This window comes from Oculina patagonica, chromosome 2 (assembly GCF_052425735.1).
Source record: "Oculina patagonica isolate OP01 chromosome 2, crgOcupat, whole genome shotgun sequence".
Taxonomy (NCBI): Eukaryota; Metazoa; Cnidaria; class Anthozoa; order Scleractinia; family Oculinidae; genus Oculina; species Oculina patagonica.
In genome coordinates, this window is record NC_135759.1 from 24,947,635 (window position 1) to 24,965,146 (window position 17,512).

General features: G+C 38.3%; 1 protein-coding gene and 1 long non-coding RNA gene across 2 annotated transcripts in view; both read left to right on the forward strand.

Moving 5' to 3' along the window:
• The window catches only part of LOC144643725 (tachykinin-like peptides receptor 99D), a 140,252-nt gene that overhangs the window by 73,612 nt on the left and 49,128 nt on the right, over positions 1-17,512 (forward strand). The window lies entirely within an intron of this gene.
• On the forward strand, positions 3,074-7,771 carry LOC144643742 (uncharacterized). The gene is made up of 3 exons (XR_013568957.1): positions 3,074-3,113; positions 6,413-6,488; positions 7,388-7,771. It is a non-coding gene; the product is annotated as an uncharacterized LOC144643742 (long non-coding RNA).

The following is a 17,512-nucleotide window of genomic DNA, read 5'->3' on the forward strand; positions in this document are numbered from 1 at the left end:
TCGCTTCATTGCCAGAAAATCAAAAAGACCATCATATATCTTCAAGAAAATTCCAATGAAATCACGTCAAGACGATAATAAGCGTGTGTTTAAATGTTTTTCTCAGTACTTGGCTTCACACTAGAAGCTAAGTTAGTTTCAAGTCAGCACTTGAATCAAGTGCACTTAAAAATCTTAAGTCGTATTTTACAAAATCTGGCTTCACACTTGATGAATAAGTATATTACTTAGGTACAAGCTGTCAATCATCTTTCGCGGGGTAAAATCAGTCACGCATAATTATCACAAATACGATTGCACGCTTGTAAAATCATTGTTTGAAGGAGTCGGCGGGATAAAGTGTATTTGTTGCGGCGCGAAGAAGTGGCCAGGTTGAAATAGTGGCTGCACGTGTGGCTGTTTTGAAGAACCGCATTTCGTGGTAGAAATGAAGCCGTCTCTGAAAAAAAGGAAGTTAAAATAGGATTATAAGTTTATTATAAGTTTAACCCGAGTATGCATCGACTTTTCTTTTCTTTCTTTGTTAACTTACATAAAAGGACTCCTGCTCCTTCGAACACTAGCAGTCCATTTTGAATTTCTTCTGATTTCAGCTGGCAAGTTGTTTTTCAGAATCGTGACAACGCTGCACGCGCGCGCTTTCAGTTGGCTTTCATTTCCTATTGGTCAAGTGCGTTCTCAAGTGTGGTGTAGACCATACTTGGCGGCGTACTTCGGCTTCTTTGAACTACGAAAGTTTCCATGGTCACCAAGAAAAGTTCAAGTAAGTACGTTTTACCCCTTCACACTCAAAGTAGGTTCCAAGTGCACTTAGACTATACTTTAAGCTCTAGTGTGAAGCCAAGTAGTCTTATCTGTCATTAGCTTGGTAATAACAGCAGGAGGGCATTTTGCGTGCGCATGCGTCGATATGGACTAGTGCGCACGACAGAGAAGTTCTGCTATCGATTGTTTACATATTTTCCACAATTTATGGCCTAATTTCTAGCTCAAAATGAAACGCGTTGTAAGTTTTACTTGCTGTATACAATACTAAGAGTCCTTGCTTTATCTTCTGACAACAACAAGCAAAGTTTGGTGTCGGCGTGCTGTTTATCTGATCGACTTTGGCTATGTGTATTAAACATTGCACGTGGACAAAATGGCGACCGAATGTCGAGAACCTAAATACCTTGCCCATGTTTTTAATAGCCGGAAGATCTAAACGGACAAAGCGCTACGGCTACTTAGTACTAAAGTATAAAACAGCAATTTTAACTATACGATGTTATAATCAAGTATCCCGGGTTTGAGCGAGTGGTCATGATTTTGTTCAGATTTGTCATAAAACTACAATTTAGTCGTTCTCAGAATGCAAAAATCTCAAAATCTAGCCTTGATCTCCAGCGTCTACCGATGATATATGGAGCCTGAAGTACTTAAACTATCGTCTAATGCTGCGAAGGTAGCGTTAAAAAATGGTCAATTGTGGAAATTTATAGCTTTCTTTAACGTACGTTCTCCCTGGTTTATCCTAACAGAGAAACTATCGTTTGTGATTATTTCCTTAAACGTGAGCATTGGTCAAAATAACTTCACATTTCGATGATACCACAATTATTCTGTTGAACAAGAAAAGAATTACTGCGATCGGTCTTAATTTTAAAGTGTTATGGTAATTCTTTGCTGGTAGACTATTTGTTTACATTTTACTATGTTAATTAGTACATTTTTGGCTCCTTTATCAAAATCTAGCCTTGATCACCAGTCAAAAAATAGCATGAAACCAACAAGCGATATATATATTTTTCAGAAACGTTCTAATAACTGCTGTATAAAATGTCTTAAGAAATAATTTTTAACTATAAACAATGTTATTTTCAATTTTTCATTCAACGTTTATTTCATTAACTTTGATGTTCATTCTGTTATAACGGCTGTTTTACTTCTGTGTCGCCTAAATGTGTTTTAAAGAACTGCAGTTCTTGTTCCAGGAAACCCTGTTTGCCAGTCGAGGGCAAGTTGGCTTTGCTTTGGAGTCATCAGTGAGCTGCATTATCATGTGCAGAACACCCAAACATGTCGTTCCCCTCAGGGAAAACCCTTTTCTTTGGTGGCCGTCCCTTTAGGCAAAAAATCTCCCGACAAGCTATAATATTGCTCGCACTCTGCCTGTATTACAGCAATTGATTTGATGTGAAGTTTTGATCCTAATATATCACACTCCAGCACACGGATAAATGTTTTCCTCTTTTTACGGCCTGTTTAATTTTTATCGGTGAAGGCTTTCCTACCTGTCCCACATATTTTCCCATTATTTGCAACAACGATCCCGAAGCTGGCCAGAAAATCTGCTTTATAAGAGCCTTGCCACACACAAAACACTTTTTCTTAGCGAAATTTAGGCCTATATTAAATTATGTGACGATATACAGTACAAAAAACAAAGTTTGAATCTTCCGGGCCATTTTTATTCCCAAGATCACGCGGTCTTTGTACAGCGGTTGCACGCATGCGCACGCAAAATGCCCTCCTGCTGGTAATAACAAGGCTAAACTACGTGTTTTAAATTCTTATTGGTCGCTGTGTGAAGTTTAAAACAATAGACAAATCCTCATTGGAATGGCTGAAAGGCAGCCGCGGATTATAGCTAGGTTTCCGCTTAATAGGAATTCGAAGGTAATTTGCTAGATATGCAAATTGAAAAACAAAGCCTTTAGTTGTAAATTAAGTAAGTCAAAATCCTTTGTTCTTAAACTTTGCATTGGTAAGTCAACAAATTTTAGGAGTCGTCGAACTGTACTAAGGTCGCTGTCATTTTAAAATAATTTACCAAGGAAACTTTGCTTTTCCCTTTTTCGGTTTTTTCCCAAACAGTATATTAAGCTAAAACACCGTGTAAGCTTTCAGGTTTGTTTGCAGACCTTGTGGCGGTTACCCTTGAGAATTACCGGTATTTCTTTCAAATTCAAAAACTCCACAAGATAATGAAAGGAAAATTCTCCAGAGAGCATTACATGATCTGAAATGGGCAGTTTATAAACGAAGCTAAAAAGATCTACTGTCAAACAAACGCTCGCATTTCAAACAAACAAGTTCGGCGACAAGTTGTAGGTGCTCTGATTTTCTGAAAGGTAAGTCCATTTTATACCACAGAATCCCTTAACGGATACTATAGCTCGGGACAGACTTCGCTGACACTTCCCGCAAGTGTGCAAACGAATTGCACGCCGCTGTTTTGGACTATTAGCGCTTATTTGTGTTACGCACACCAAAGAATTTAACAGGCGCCCACCTATCATGATTTCAGTTGTCGAGGTTGCGAGAAAATGTGTAGGACGGCCAAGATAGAAAAAGAGCTTAACATAAGAGCGCAAGGTTTTAAATCTTAAGCTATGTAATCCTACATTTGATCGAGAATCGAATAGAAAGCTCATTCGTTTCTAGTAATTCTTTTGCCGAGTTATATAACATTTCAATTTTGGAGAAAGCACGTTTTTGTGCATCAGGGTTTCGACAAACTGACATCGGCAATGTTGCTGTCCAAACAGCTCATGTTGCATTCGACATCTCTTTCCTATTTTGTTCTATCTACATTTTTTTATTAAAATCAAACTCGCTTTTGAGATCAGGGATTAAACAATGATCGAGATCAGTGGTGTAAAAATATGCCTCGCTAAGACTTGACCTTCACGTAGCTATGGATGAGATTTTAAGGCTGGTCTGTTTACTTTTTGAACTGTCAACTACAGGATTTCTAAAGTGTTAAGAAAAGACGCCCTGAAACAACCAGCAATTAAAATTTGTTGTTCTTTCGTATCATTGAGAATATATATAACACGATTGCTCACTTGGAAAGATTAATTTAAAGAACACCGCGCAGCCAGTCTCTTCAGAAAGAAGTAGTTTTCTGAATTCATGGTTGGCCTTTTCAGTTGCTAAATCTGGGCAAAATTACCCATCCAAATCAGAACATTATGGAAAGCCTTCACCATTCAACTAACGTCCTTTTATAACAATTGACGTTCCACGATAAGCCGAGTTAACCATGCGTGATGAAAGTTCATAAGATACCTAATTTGTTCCAAGCCTGAATTGTCTTTTTCATTCGATTTGAAGCAAGAAATCTGATAATCAGTATAAGATTTGAACAAAATTTAGTCCATTTCGAGCAATTTCTACATCTTCGAGGAAAAATAATGAGCTGGATGTTCTTATTGAAATATAAATGCTGTGACTTAACTTTTTTGTTCAAAACTGTCGCTCTGTGACTTAACTTTTTTGTTCAAAACTGTCGCTCTGATTGGTTGAAAATTGTAAGGAGTTGTCGAATTGTTCTGTCGCCATTGTCATTCTTCGGCAAATCATTTTTGTCTTCTAAGTTTCACACGACCTTTGTCACTTTCCGTTATTCAGAAAGAATAGCGAAAACAATTGATTGGAAAAAATGTCCGTACGAGTTGAACGGTTTTACAATTCATTTATCCCTTTGTATATATATAAAAGATAAACAATTCTCTCTCATATACAGAAAAGATGGATGTGACCGAAAATTGCAACGAAAAAACAAAACAAAAAAAAAAAAGCAAAAAAGAAAAAAAAGCAAAAAAAAAAAAAGCAAAACTTGAGGAAAATAACACCAAGAATATCAATTGGTACAGCCTTGCTGTACAACAAAGATATTTCACAATATTTGTCACTAGCGGCATTGTTGCTAGACAACTAATCATCGGACATAATCAATGATTGTTACGCAAAAAAATTGTTTTTGTACTGAAGGCTAATTGGGTCTTGACCTTCTTGACCTAAAATTGGTCAAGCTAAGTTTCCTTCCTGGAATTACTTACTGTCATTGTATTTGACGATATTTTTCAAGCAATACCAGTAAATATCAGTGATCACCAATTTTCCTCGAAGCCTTGCCATGTAAACGGTTTATATGCCAGTGCTATCCCGGCTTCCCTGGATACGTTTTTGCGCGCGTTCTTAAATTAAATTTGAAGTTAAGTGCATAAAAAGTATAGATTCTGAACCCAAACAGTGCCATTTTACCAAAATGAGTTTTATCTGTCAACTGGAAAATATTTCTTTGAGCAACGGCTAATTAATTCAAAATTTCCTTAGGAATGATTATGCTAAATCACTCAACAACAAATTAATAGGCCATTTCCGAGTTAACGTATGCCTCTGTTTCAAAATCAAAGTGAGTCTACGTGCGACACCATTCATATGAACTGAATGAGTTTCACCTACAGGTCTATTTTCATGCAAGTCAAACTCATTTTCATTTGAATGGTTTCGCACGTAGACTCGTTTTAAAACAGAGGCAAAGGGTAACTCGGAAATGGCCTATTTCAATTTGGTGGCCAAAGACTGTTGAATTCTCTAAAACATGTACGCGGCAAGAACTTGGTCATTAAAATAAAATAGCTTTGAGGACGTACGGCTAGCACTGATTATTCGGCAAAAAGTAATATTTTTTTCAATCATTTCGAGCTACATGGTTTTCCCCACCCTGGCCTGTAACACGCTTAAATGACGCTGTCTCAACTCGGGTAGAAGGGGCTATGGTTTAGCCCTTGTAGCCGGGTAACTCGTTTAGCCGGGGAACCCTCCCTCCATGTAAACAGGCCCTTAGAGAGAAAAACAATTTCGACGTTGCAAACAACTCGAAGGTTTTTAGGCTAATGTCTTGACTGCGCAATCGTACTACAACTTAACGAAAACTGCGCAAGTCCTTACGTAAGCATAAATTTCTCAGATTTGACAGTTTGACAGTTGATTGACGGTTAAAGTTTGGTCACTACTTAAAGAGCGTGAGCGTGATCTCAAGAAGAGTTCAGAATTTTTTTCTAGCAATGTGAGTTTAATTTGTAAAGTAATTTGCAGTGAAAAAAACAGTGATTAAAGAAGTGGACAGAAGTACAGAAGTTGTGATCCTTGTTATTAAAAGTGGGAATAGAGCTATTCCCCCTTAAAGGTTCCTACTTTTACATCAGTAAATATGTTCACAAATTTTGCAAAGAAAACACTTCTTGTCTCGCAGAAATTTCGCAGTGAGCAAACAAGGCGTGTCATAGAATATGAATATTCCACGTTCTTTTGCACGGTTTAATGGAAATGAACCACGACGAACAGAGCCCCTTTTGTTTAGCGAAGCTTCGTTCAGTGTCGTCATATTGATTATTAGCTGCGACAAAACCTCCATGCACACGCAAATTGCGGGTCCTGCAAAAATTGTTTCTGTTTTGTTTGCATTTAATTCGTAATATCATTTTAATGGTTATATCACTACAGTTTCTTGCCTGCACGACCAGGGTTTGTTTGTTTGTTTTGCTGTTTGGTCGTTTACCAGGTTTCATTCAGCCCAATCATGACCGCTCACGCTTCTACACGGTAACTTTCTTTTTAAATATGTTTCTTTATTTTACAGGAAAACTTTCTGACATGGGACGTGTTGGAGTCATTTTTCTTGTGATGTGCCTCGTTGCTGCTTTCCTGCATGAAAGGTTTGTATCATGTTTTGCATGTGTCAAAGAGGGACTTAGGAAATATACGAAGAAAAAAACCCGAGGTGGAACGATACCGATAAGCTATTTATCTAGTGCTAATGCATATGCGCGCGTGGGATATGAGATGTTAGACAGTAAACGAGGCGCGTAGCGCCGAGTTGGCAATAACTATCTCATAACCAACACGCGTGAGTGGAATAATTGTTTTATTAAAAACACATAAAGAATTGCAATATTTAATCTCCCCGGCTGTTCTTGTTAACCCGTATCGGCTAACAGTCAAAACTCAGGAATTGTAATATACCATTCCTAGTTTGTAATAATAGTAGAGATTTCTGACAACAAGTCATATAAGTCAGAATTTAACTCTCAGCTAAGAAATCACGCGTTTTTAAATTTATGGCTGAGACCTTAGCCCTGCTAAATTTACTGATAGATGAAAAAAGGGCTGAAAGTTTAACCGACAGCCGAGAAATCGCCGAAAATATATTAATAATTTACATTCTGCGACACAAAGTCAGTTACGTTCCTTTTTCACTTTCCAGCCTACTTTTTAAACTGTCTTTATCATTTAACAGACGTCCCGGGAAACAGCCCCAGACCCTTCCTCTTTTCGACAACTGGTTAATATGGCGGACCATTAGAAATTACTGGGTGTGGAGGGGGGTGGGGTTGACAATTTCCAAATGAAAAAATCCTCGCGAAGGAAAAACGTCCCAAAAAAATCCTATGAGCAGTTGACAAAAAAAGGTCAGAGTCAAATGAGGCCAAATCCTACCTGCATAAAAGGTATCTCGTAGGTACATATGTCTATATATCTATTTCTTTTAACTTAATACAAAATGTAGTTCCATTTATCTTAATACAAAATTCCGCTGGTGTTTTTTTTTATTTAGTGAAGCTTGGCGTCGCCGACGCGCCGGTTTACTGCATGACCGAAAGCGCCAGTATAATGAAAACCGCCAGTACCACCAGAACCACCAGGATGTCCAGGCCTTTGCTGATGAAATGGAAACTGAGCGGGAAACTGAGCGCCAGAATGATCTGGGAACTAAACTCAAGGATCAGGAACATGATAATTATTATTATGATAATTATGATAATGATGATGAATATGATGAAATATTCTGATCTGCCATTTGTTAAGCGTTTGCTGTTTTTAATGCAGTTTAAGCCTTAAATGTAGTCGCATACAACTTTCTTGCCTATTTTAATTGTATTCATAACGATGAGTGCCTGGCTTGTTAATTTTATTTTTGTCAATAAACATCTCAAGCTTACCCGTGAGTGTCAAGTTATTTGCGGCGCACATGTGAGCTAACTAATCCGTCCATACCAGGGGTGGTCAATGGTCTTCCAAAAAAGGAACGTCGCGCAGAATTTATGCCAAATTTGAGGGGTCTTTTCGTCTCGAATTTTTCTTTGACGCCTTCCCGGAGTCTCGAATTCTTTTGCAAAGTTAAGAAAGTCTCAGGTTTGCAGAAAAGATGTCAGTCTCGCCGTCTCGCAATTTCACCAATTTCCCATTCAACACCCCTTATACAGACTTGGTTTGTCCATTCGGTAAAGATGGACGGTTACTGTAGGTGCGTGTAGTAAGTAGGATAAATAAATTTACGTAATAATGTCAATACCGTGATGAACGCTCGTGGCATGGAAAAAGTAAGTGAATAACTGTACAGTGCACACCTGTCTGTAAAGATGCAGCAAACGTAGTCCCAGCGTTTGGAGCTTCTTGATTTTAGGCCGTCTAACTTGATTAAAAATATAAAACAAACAGCGGTGATAAACATTATCGCAATTTACTAAGCTTGACGTTTCAAACCACACGCCGCAACAGATCCTTCTTTCCGTATAAGGAACGCTTTAACCTTTACAGGAAACACAAAACGACGACTTCGTGACAGAAAAACTGAAAGGCCCTCACTAAATGTGATCATCCATCAGCTATTGCTGATCATAAGTAAACCACGGGTCAAAACATCAAATGGGATCATTTTGACATTCTAGTGTTTGGCAAAACTGAACTCCACTGCAAAATTAAGGAGACTTGCTTCATTCAAGAACTACATCCTTCATTAGAGAGAAAACAGCAAAAATGAAACTTTTGTCGCCTCTCTTCAGTTGTGTGTTCAATAGAAAGAAGTATTTGCAATTGACAGTAGGAGACGTTATTCCATTTTGGTGTGCTTTATTCGCGGATAAGAAGAAAAGAACTCAAAATCAGAAGTTATCTTTGCCGTTTAACCTCTCTATTAAATGCCAACGTCGGCAGTGAGGGTTGTTGCTTTATTAACAGAGACTTAAATATTAAGTTACTGCTGGAGTTCAATTTTCCCAGTCAAACTGTAAAACATTAGCAAGATGTCGGATGTTTTTCAAAAGAAGATAAGGAAGGCATTTAATTACAGCAGTTTTAGAAAGTTCAGTCGTTATTATTTCAAGGCGCATTGAGACTCTCGTAAGGGCAAAACATTATAAATCACCGGAGGGGTTGAAAATCACAATTCACTCCTCCACTCGCTCGATCGTGCGATTTCCTATTAATACAGATTGATTCCCTTACATTTATGAAAATTGCACTTTTTGATGACCTGAAATGGCAAAACAGCTTTAAGAGGAAATCCGCCAGGACTTCGAGTAGTTATTGGACAAAATTATGTACCAAAACTATTTACACCTGATTGCAAGCTTTCAGTGTTACTGCTTCAAATATCTTATCGAAAGAAATCTTTTCTAACAACACCACACATCGAAAACACATTTTGAAGTTCCGCTGAATTCCACTGAATCTCTTAAAAGATGTAAGCTTTTGCCCGTAGCTTGTGAACTTTAAATATCATTTTCTCAGACTCTGATAATAAATTGTTGTACCAGAATTATTTCCACCTTATTGCAAACTTTTTTGTTACTGCTTCAAATATCTTATCAAAAGAAATCTTTTCTAACAACACCACACATCGAAAACACATTTTGAAGTTCCGCTGAATTCCATTGAATCGCTTAAGACGAATTTACAAAATGGCTACACGTGAGATTTTGCCCATACCTTGTGAACTTTGAAATTCATTTTCTCAGACTCTAATAAGAAATTGTTGTTGGTGTTATCACGGATAATTGTTTACATCTTTACCTTTTATTTAGGGTAGGAAATAACGCAAAAGGGATTTAAATTATTCTGGAAATTGATTTTTGTCCAACTTTAATAAATATTACTCGACTTCCTAGTGGATTCCGTCTTAATCACTGCATATATCGAGATCAAGAGCGAATATTGCACAACACGTGCAGAGATATGGTGGCTGGTTGCAGCACGAAAAATCAGCATCAGGGTCTTGTAGTCTTGGTAATGAAAAGGGCGCATCCTGGAACGTGACCAAGGTGCATCCACGGGAGGCTGCAACGTTTTCTTGCTTGCTGGTCTCCCGCTGACCACTTCAACAAGGAGAACAAGGCACAATATGACAGTGATTTTCATCTAAAAACCAAATGACATGTTACTTAACTTATTTAAGGTGATTCCCTAGTATTGCATTGCGTATCCTTGCTGCGCAGAATTTTGCGCGTAATTAGCGCGCGCACATAATTAGAAAAAATGGCGGCTTTTTTCTATGCGGCTTGGCTCGCGAGAGAGAGAAATCATTGTTTTCTCGTAAACGAGTTCGGTGTCCTATCATTTTTTCCTCTTAGTTCGAAAGTAGCGATCAAATTCTTTCTATAAAATGAATACAGAACAATTTCTATGGCAGAATAATACATTATCACCGAAAACATGTACTTTGCCAGTACTCGCAAAGGAAATATAAGGAATTATATGGTAAATACAAGGTCTTCCTGCTCCTAAACGAATACGGTGACCCCCCTTTGTTATTTCAAAATTTAACTTCCCTTAAGGTCAACAACCAACTGGCAAAGTTTGGTTGGAAATCTATGAGCAGTTCTATTTCAAGGGATTTACCTTAAAATTTTACTGTTTTTCTTGAATTTTATATCACATGGCACGATGGAAATTAGCATATATTTGAAGAAATCTTCTTGATAAAAAAAAGCAACGTTTGGACTTTTTTGGACCAACTTTTGAGCAACGTTTTTAATAAAAAGCAACTTATTGGTTTTTTTTAGAGCAACGTTTGCGTAAATTCGAGTAACTTGCGAGAAGCCCTATGATGAAGCACATCATGAACGAATAAGGACATACGATGTCAGTGATCAATGTGTGTACATGTGTTTAGACTAATGGGAAGCCTTTTGAAACTCAGTGAGAAGAGTACAAGGAATTGCTTGCAAACGGTGTATCAAATTTTCGTAACCTAGGAAACGGTTTCTTCTCTCACATCGTTGCATATCATTTGTTAAAAAAGAAAGATAACATCATCTTTTTAAAAGATATATCTTGGAATTGCACTTTTTACTTTCTATTCTAATGTTAAGTTGTTTTTTTTTTTTTGACGAGAGGAAATAAAACTAGTTGTACCTATCGGTAAGTGCCAACGAGCGAAATACTCATGTTTGTTCATAAGAACAGATATTGAATGGTTTTTGATAGAACTATATTTGAAATGACCACTGATATGATAGCCTGCTGTGTCATTTATGAACACCAGAGAAATAGCACTTTTTTTGCATATTACCTAAAATACAATTTACCATATCAGTGATCATTTTAGTGAGCGTCGCTTTGAATTGACGTTATTCCTACGCGGAGCGAAAATGCGTGCCAAATAAAATATAAACGGTATTTGATTTGGAATAAATAATCGGTCAAACAATTACTATAAACACAATCAACACTAAAAGGAAGCATTTACCCGACCTCAGCATTCTCATAAGTCAAGAAAACTCTATTTGAAGTCAACAGTCCGCTTTTGATTTTCATGTCTCTCTTCGATCGTAAATCAAAGGACTCCAAAGTCGAAAGATTATTTCATCGCTTTGAAGACCTTGATGTTCATTTTTTCGGCGTTCGAATATTCTGTAGGGTATTCTCTTTCGATTTATAATTCCCTAAGGGTGTATTTATCGGTAAAGGGATGAATGACCACATTGAAAATTTTAACAGCGAGCCGCGTGGACGCCATTTTGGTCATTTGCTCTCTAGCAAGGAGTGAGAGACTGGGAACCAGTTGGGAAGAACAATACAACCCAAATATGGGGTTTACTTACACCCAAATATGGTCAAAAAAAAGTCCCTTACGCAGAACTTAAGATTTTCTCTGCCTATACACTCATACGCACACGGCTCTATGATTCTGCCGCCTCGACAGCCTCACCTCTTGGCTCGGCTGTCTCGTTGGCAATTACACATATAAAATTTGCATCGTCAATAAATGACACGACCATGATGTCATATTTTTATTGCAAACGAGAAACACCATGCCCTTTTCCTTCCCTTTTACCGAAATATATTATACATTTGTATTCCTTCGTTCGAATTTTGGACAGAGAGCATTCATTTGTCGCGCGTTTAGATTTCATTCCACAGTCATTAGGAGTCGGTCGTCACGCGGTCACATGTAATTTTGTGGATCATTTATTCGGGGTTTTTGATAGACGATTTTTTCTGCCGTTTCATTTTCATGTGTAAAAAACTATATTTCTTTTACATGTTTAAGTAGTTCAATGCACCTGAATGCTACTTTACTTGCGCTCTGATTGGCTTCTCAAACTCAGGGGATCCTTTGCTATTCACCTCCGAGCAGCACAAAATGACGTTCCGAATTGTTTCGTTAACCAAAGCCTAATTGTGTCTCTTGTATTATTTTGATACAAGTAATCGAGAGCAACTGCAGGCGATTAAAACCAAGACTTACTGTGCTAGAGTTTTTTCGTTTGCTTTGGTCCTTGAGCAGTTCCCGTCTTCAATTGTGTGACAACTCAAATCTTTGGTAGTTAAACTCTCTGAGGAAGCTAAGCTGCGAAATGCGGCTTTCTGTCTTTTTATAGGGGTGGAATTAAGGGACACGATATTCTCCCTTCATATCCAAACCTCGTGGAGCCTCATTGGCCATATTATAACACCAATCAGCAAGGTGTCGAAAGATGTAACGATAAGGATCGCATTAAATTAACAGCAGTTGTTAAAATTCTGAGTTATTATTATTTCTTATGGATAAGGTCTTTGCAAGGTGCATTGAAACCCCCGTATACCATGGTATAACAATTCATAGCCAAAGAGTTAACAAAAAACATTTGCTATGTTTGTTTCGTACGTGTCAGTTTATGAATGATGAAAAATTATTATGGCAAAGAAAACCTCTTGCGAAAAACATGCGAAATGCATAAAGCAGGGTTAAACACGGACTTCCCAATTCGTTCTTAATGTTGTTTTGTAGTCGACTTATAGATTGTAATATGTTTTTATGTAAAATACAGTCTTATGTTGGATCTGTTTTGGGGGGGCTTTTAGATTAAATGATATATTTTAACAACACAAACAGTGATAACAGAAAGAATCGGCTATTGTATGTCATATGTTTCAAAACTCGTTTTATTTTCTAAGGACAAATTATGTTTCCCCAGCAGGGCCGCTCTAAACACCAGTCACGCTGTTAAGTGGCTCATTCCCTCTTAATAGTTTACATTTCTATTTTTATATTACTTTTTTATATTACTTTTACTATTTTTATATTACTCAAGGGAAGAATAGAAATAAGTAAGAAGCTATTAGGCTATAAAGGTCCCAGATCCATATCTCCCAGCGGCCGGATTTTTAAAAATAAGCGTGGGAACCTCACTTCAACCCGAGGAGAGTGCGTTGTTCTTCGGTATCTGTTCAAACCAGAAGTTTACCTTGTAGCCTCGAAAGGCTAAAACGAACATTGAATTATGAATATGTATAAAGAATTTTAATCGCTACTGTGGGAAAGAAAGCCTTGCGCAATGAAAAAATACGTTCTTTCCGGGGGGTGAATCTTGACTACCAGTTTGTTGCTAAGGAAGGTTTCTAACTGTCATATTTTGAAAACCAGACCTCATACAGATAAGCTTTTTTTAGAGGTTTGTTCCATTGAAGAGTCTTTCAAGAGTTTCAAATCACGGCCGTATTTGTCAAGTCCCGAGACCAAAACATAACAAGAAAACAAAAGTCAAACGGCGTATAGAGATTCGCATTATTATAAAAGTTAGGGTGACAAACTCGTATTTACAGTCGTTCTTCAGTAGCGTTTCTTTTTTTGTGTGTTAATAATAATTGCATACGGCAGATTATAAAGAAGGCTTTGTTATCTCTGATTTGTAAAAAATATCGGTATTCTAGCTTCTTTTCTCCGAGTTTTAAGGATTCTAAATTCTAAACCACGGTTTGGGACTGGCACCCTTTCCGCACGCACAACATAACGCAGTCTTCAGCAATCCTTTAGCAACTGCTCTCCCCACTTAACTAGGTCGCCGACTGACTGACTGACTGACTGACCGATCTACCAACCAACCAACCAACCTACCTCGGCTACCTACCAATTTACCAACCAACCAAGCTACCTACCTACCTAGAACATTTTTTTTTTACATTTCATCCCAAAAAGCACTGCTAGCATTATTTTGGATTTTCGTATAATTTTGTGTCGAAAAGCACAATCTGACTTTATTTATGGCGTCCAAAGATGCATTTTACCCCCCATTTTAGTCAAAGGAGCCGAGGAGACCTGAGGAATAGGTTTGATAGGTCAGCGGTTGCCTTCTAGAAACCGTAGGTACTTCATCTATCCCTTATTATAGTGTATTTAGATTAAGCCCTTTATTAATTTCGTATCCATATATTCCCTATTGTTCTAATAAGTTCCCCTGTATTCTTGTGTATTCCTTGGATTCTTCTATTATCCCTTAGTTTCCCTTGCATTTCCCTGAATTCCCCTGTTTTATCCTGTATTCTCATGTATTCTCCTGTATTCCTCTTTATACCACGCTATAGAAAATACAGCCAATCAGAATACAGGAAAGCCGTTGTATATTCGACGGTATTCAACCCAACCTTCCCGATCTTATTCTCGATGAAATTTAGTAAGCGTATTTTCTATGGCATGGTATAAAATAGTTACACAACACTTTCTCGTGGTATACTATGGAATATCCCACTTGTCACTTGTATTTTCTTCGTATACGCACTCGCCTAAAGGCTCGTGTGTATACCGAGAAAATACAAGTGACTCGTGGGATATTCCATAGTATACCACTCGAAAGCGTTGCATAACTAGTATGTATTTCCCTGCATTCTCATGTATTCTACTGTATTCCCCTGTATTCTCCTGTATTCTCCTGTATTCCCCTGTATTCCCCTGTATTCTCCTGTATTCCCATGTTTTCTCCTGTATTCCCCTGTATTCCCCTGTATTCCCTTGTTTTCTCCTGTATTCTCCTGTATTCCCCTGTATTCTCCTGTGTTCCCATGTATTCCCATGTTTTCTCCTGTATTCTCGTGTATTCCTCATGTATTCTCCTGTATTCCCATGTTTTCTCCTGTATTCCCCTGTATTCTTCTGTATTCCGTTGTTTTCTCCTGTATTCTCCTGTATTCTACTGTATTCCCCTGTATTTCCCTGCATTCTCATGTATTCTACTGTATTCCCCTGTATTCTCCTGTATTCCCCTGTATTCTCCTGTATTCCCCTGTATTCTCATGTATTCCCCTGTTTTCTCGTGTATTCTCCTGTATTCTCTTGTATTTCCCTGTATTCTTCTGTTTTCTCGTGTATTCTCCTGTATTCCCGTGTTTTCTCCTGTATTCTCCTGTTTTCCCATGTTTTCTCCTGTATTCTCCTGTATTCCCCTGTATTTCCCTGCATTCTCGTGTATTCTTCTGTATTCCCCTGTATTCTTCTGTATTCCCCTGTATTCTCCTGTATTCCCCTGTATTCTCATGTATTCCCCTGTTTTCTCGTGTATTTTCGTGTATTCTCTTGTATTCCCCTGTATTCTTCTGTTTTCTCGTGTATTCTCCTGTATTCCCGTGTTTTCTCCTGTATTCTCCTGTTTTCCCATGTTTTCTCCTGTATTCTCCTGTATTCCCCTGTATTTCCCTGCATTCTCGTGTATTCTTCTGTATTCCCCTGTATTCTTCTGTATTCCCCTGTATTCTCCTGTATTCCCCTGTATTCTCATGTATTCCCCTGTTTTCTCGTGTATTTTCGTGTATTCTCTTGTATTCCCCTGTATTCTTCTGTTTTCTCGTGTATTCTCCTGTATTCCCGTGTTTTCTCCTGTATTCTCCTGTTTTCCCATGTTTTCTCCTGTATTCTCCTGTATTCTCCTGTATTCCCCTGTATTTCCCTGCATTCTCATGTATTCTACTGTATTCCCCTGTATTCTCCTGTATTCCCCTGTATTCTCCTGTATTCCCCTGTATTCTCATGTATTCCCCTGTTTTCTCGTGTATTCTCCTGTATTCTCTTGTATTCTCCTGTATTCTTCTGTTTTCTTGTGTATTCTCCTGTATTCCCGTGTTTTCTCCTGTATTCTCCTGTTTTCCCATGTTTTCTCCTGTATTCTCCTGTTTTCTCCTGTATTCTCCTGTATTCCCGTGTTTTCTCCTTTATTCCCCTGTATTCTCGTGTTTTCTCGTGTTTTCTCCTTTATTCCCCTGTATTCCCATGTTTTCTCCTGTTTTCTCCTGTTTTTCCATGTTTTCTTCTGTATTCCCCTGTATTCCCGTGTTTTCTCCTTTATTCCCCTGTATTCTCGTGTTTTCTCGTGTTTTCTCCTTTATTCCCCTGTATTCCCATGTTTTCTCCTGTTTTCTCCTGTTTTTCCATGTTTTCTCCTGTATTCTCCTGTATTCCCGTGTTTTCTCCTTTATTCCCCTGTATTCTCGTGTTTTCTCGTGTTTTCTCCTTTATTCCCCTGTATTCCCATGTTTTCTCCTGTATTCTCCCGTTTTTCCATGTTTTCTTCTGTATTCCCCTGTATTCTCCGGTATTCCCCTGTATTCTCCTGTATTCCCCTGTATTCCAATGTATTCCCATGTTTTCTCCTGTATTCCAATATATTCCCATGTTTTCTCCTGTATTCCAATGTATTCCCATGTTTTCTCCTGTATTCCAATATATTCCCCTGTATTCTCCTGTATTCTCCTGTATTCCCGTGTTTTCTCCTTTATTCCCCTGTATTCTCGTGTTTTCTCGTGTTTTCTCCTGTATTCCAATGTATTCTCCTGTATTCTTTTTTTACATTTCATCCCAAAAAGCACTGCTAGCATTATTTTGGATTTTCGTATAATTTTGTGTTAAAAAGCACAATTTGACTTTATTTATGGCGTCCAAAGATGCATTTTACCCCCCCATTTTAGTCAAAGGAGCCGAGGAGACCTGAGGAATAGGTTTGATAGGTCAGCGGTTGCCTTCTTAGAAACCCAGTCCATCACACTCGTTCCAAGATGGCATCATCCACGTTATCATCGAGGAACAATGGAAGTCAGCCAGCCAAGGCAGAGATAGCTCGAGAGCGTACTCTGACATCAAACATTGATCGTTACATTTTATTGTTGAAAAATGTAACTGAATAATATTCTATGTTTAAAAAAATCGGAAAAATGTGAGCATTTTTATGTAACCCACGAGTACTTTTTTAAAAAATTACCTACCTGCCTGCCTGCCTACCAGCTTACTTATCTACCAACCTAGTGACTGAGTGACTGACTGACTGACTTACTAATTTAAGTGACTGTGCTATAAAGCTCATCTGGAGAAGTATACACATGGAATTTGCGCTATATAAACCTACCCTGATTTAAGAAAACGTGCAGTGCCGCACTGGAAAATTGGGAGAGGACTCCGTTTCCAAAGCTTGTGACAAGTAGCTCGGTCACTGACCTAATAGCCCTAGCAGCCCTGGGTCAGGCGTTGTATTGCTGGCTTGCTAGAGGGGTGGGGAATGTCAGATTTTGGTCACTTTCCGCAGAGACTGCCTCACTCTGAGACTGGCCATTTTTGGCGTCTAATTCAGCTGCCGGCAACCCTGTGGGGCACCTTAGCTGTGATTGGGAATGGCAAGGGAGCGTGAGAGCCCGGGGGGGGGGGGGGGATACTCGAAAA